This window comes from Lithobates pipiens, unplaced genomic scaffold (genome assembly GCF_037356315.1).
Source record: "Lithobates pipiens isolate NorthernLeopardFrog02 unplaced genomic scaffold, aLitPip1_a1.2 Scaffold_10, whole genome shotgun sequence".
NCBI lineage: Eukaryota > Metazoa > Chordata > Amphibia > Anura > Ranidae > Lithobates > Lithobates pipiens.
This window is the reverse complement of record NW_027507686.1, coordinates 99,828,567-99,831,623: the sequence shown is the minus strand read 5'-3', so window position 1 is coordinate 99,831,623 and position 3,057 is coordinate 99,828,567. Positions and strand designations below refer to the sequence as shown.

Here is a 3,057-nt window from a genome sequence, read left to right as displayed (position 1 = left end):
GGCTAATGTGTGTCTTCCATAACATCAATCTCTAGCCCGCCCAAGACATACCCCTCGAAGCCATACGTTTTGCAGGGGTGACCCAAAGAATTCCCACGTAGAGCACACTGTGGGATAGAACAAATCAATCTAACCCTGGTCCCCCTCTCTAGCTCTAGAAGGGGCACGGCGGGAGTCAGGGGTTCCCATGGCTGAGTGATTCCCTGGGTTGTTCCTCATGCGCTTCGGGAGGTGTTTTTCCGGCGTTGAACAAGCTGAACCAGGGGGCTCCTGGGGCCCTACCGATGGCAAGAACTCCTGGTACCAGTCCGGTAGTGACAGTGGTTCTATGTGCAGGGCCTCGCAGAATTCCGGAAGGTCTTGCGGGGTACGCAGGGAAAGCTGCTTACCTCCGTGTGTGACTACCAAAGCGAATGGGAAGCGCCAGGTATAGCGAATCTCCCTCATCCTGAGGACATCTAATAGAGGGCGCAGGGCTCTCCTATTGCGCAGTGTGATTTGTGATAGGTCTTGGAAAAGCATGATGGCTGCTCCGTTAAAGACAATGCAGTCATTCCTCCTGGCTCTTCTCATTATATCCTCCTTAAGGGGGAAGCTCTGAAGACAGCAGATTATGTCCCTGGGGGGGGGCAGAGTCCGGTCCCTTCGCTCTGAGTGCTCTGTGGGCCCGTACAAAATCTATGGCGGTGTCTTCCTGTCTATCCAAGAGGCTATTAAAAAGTCTTCGTAGAGCAGGGACTATTTGATCCGGTTCCACCGACTCTGGGATCCCCCGTACCCTAATGTTATTCCTCCTCCCCCTATTGTCCAGGTCCTCTAAATGACGGTTCATTTCTATGAAATGTGAAGAGTGGGCCACCGCCACTGATTCCAGTGCACGGATGTCTTTGTCTCTCCGTTTCCCTGCCGCCTCTGCTGCTGTGATATTCTCTGTGAGAACCAGCAGGTTGGTTTTTAAGTCCGTAATGGCCGCTGAAAATGTGGACTTAATGTCTGCAGCAAAGCCCGACATGTGGTCGTATGTGAGGGGTTTGGAGGAGTGAAAACGACTCCTACCTGTGTCCTCCGGAGCGGACTGAGAGTCCTCGCTAAAATCTTCCTCCTCGCCATGCGCCCGCGCCATCTTGTCTGGGCCGCCGGTCCTCAGCATGGATTGAGATTTGAAGATTTCGGTGATATTCCTGGCTGCTCCGCCACTTGGGTTCCGCCGGGCACTCAAGTGAGGGGTGAGCTGTGTTTTCTTGCCCATCTCGAGCTGCTGGTGTGGGACAGACTGTGCTTTTTGCCGACTCTCTCCCCGGAGCTCAGCTAGTGCGCCGCCATCCTCGCTGCTGGCCAAGCCACGCCCCCAGTCTTCTTTTTATGTTGTTGTCGTTGACCTATTTTTTTCCGCTTGTTCCCAAGGTGACCATCTTGGCGTTTGTCAAGAGAGTTGAGAGTGCTTGAAGATATCGTCTACGGCCACATCACCCTGAATCTGTTCCATCTCGTCTGATCTTGGAGGCTAAGCAGGTTCGGGCCTGGTTAATGCCTGGATGGGAGACCGCCTGGGAATACCAGGTGTCGTAGGCTTCTTTTTTTTTTCAAATATAATTTTTTCTCCAAACGGGAAGATGGTCCCCCGAGTACATAATGCAACAGAGAAATACAGAGCAAAAAGCAGCTGAACAATACTTGATACTGGTATATTTGCAACTGTGAGTCTGCCTTCCATCAATCATAATGATTTGAGGCACGGATGAAGTACTGTACCAAGATCCAGGGTCACACAAACCCCAGGTCCCTCCGGCATAATCCATCCAGAGGGGGGTGTGGGGCCGTCATTCCCAATTTTCCACTTTTTCCAAAAGAGAGAGGGGGTGGAGGGGGTGAGAGATAGGGGAGGAAGGCAGAAAAGAGAAGGGGTGAAAGATCAGGAAAGGAGAAGAGGGGACGAGACACGATGGCAGCCACTGCCCAAGGGGCCAGTCAAAGAAAGCTCAGAGCACTAAGGCGATAGCAGGCTACATCCTTCCAGCGAGAATATAAAGGTATTCCAGATGTCCCAGGTTTGTTAAAAAAATTCTTGTTTACCTTGTGATGTGAGTCCTCCATTTTTATTTTTTTTATTTTTTTTCAAATAACAATTTATTTGGTTTTCGTGGTCGCATAACAAAAGTAATAGCACAGGCATACAGCAGTGGTAACATGGCTTCCAAAACACAGGAGGCCCATTGTAAATAGACAGTGCAGAAGAATACAGTACCGGGAAATGCAGCGGGATCAGACCAACCGACCCAGGGTGCACAGCAGGACGGAAGACACCAAAAGTCAGTTATCCGTGCTGGAAACCAAAAGGCCACCCAGGGCCTGCTGCCTAGCTTATATGCCAAACTTAAAACAAAACAAGGACCATCAGTAGTATGAGCGAGAAGAGTGGAAAAGAGAAGAGGAGAGAGAAGGAAAGAAAGAGGGAAAGACATAGAAAAGGGAATAGAGTGCCAACGGTCCACATCACCATGTCCACACCGGTTCACCATCAGTCCTCCAGCAGCCGCCATCTCCCCCAGACCAGGTCATGCTCCTCAAGCCTGTCCCTCACCCTGGCAGTCATTTTCTCCATGAGCTCAACATCCTTGATCCTGGAGTAAAGGGCCTCCCTAGACGGGGGCAATGGATTTTTCCAGTTAAGGGCTATCAGGCAGCGGGCCGCTGTCAGGATGTGCCTAAGGAGCTTCCGGCCCGGCCTAGTCAGAGCGGGTTGGGACCGGCCCATCAAGAAAAATTTGGGGGAGTGGGGCACAGGAACGTCGAATAGACGCTGGAGCAGCCTACGAGTCGTAAGCCAGTATGGGGCAATCAGGGGACAGGCCCAGTAGATATGGAACAGGGAGCCCCGCTCCCTCAGACATCGCCAGCAGCGATCCGAGGTAGAGGGGTATATCCTGTGGAGAATATCCGGGGTCTGGTACCAGAAGAAAAGAATTTTGTAGAAATTCTCTTTGTACAATGTACACAGAGAAGATTTGGCTGCCTGGCGCCACACCCCCTGCCAGGTCTCAAGGGGGAGCTCCTCAC

At 51.8% G+C, this 3,057-nt stretch overlaps 1 pseudogene; it reads left to right on the top strand.

Moving 5' to 3' along the window:
* Window positions 1-1,453: 1,453 nt before the first annotated feature.
* Window positions 1,454-1,572, top strand: LOC143953174 (5S ribosomal RNA; annotated as a pseudogene).
* Window positions 1,573-3,057: the final 1,485 nt, after the last annotated feature.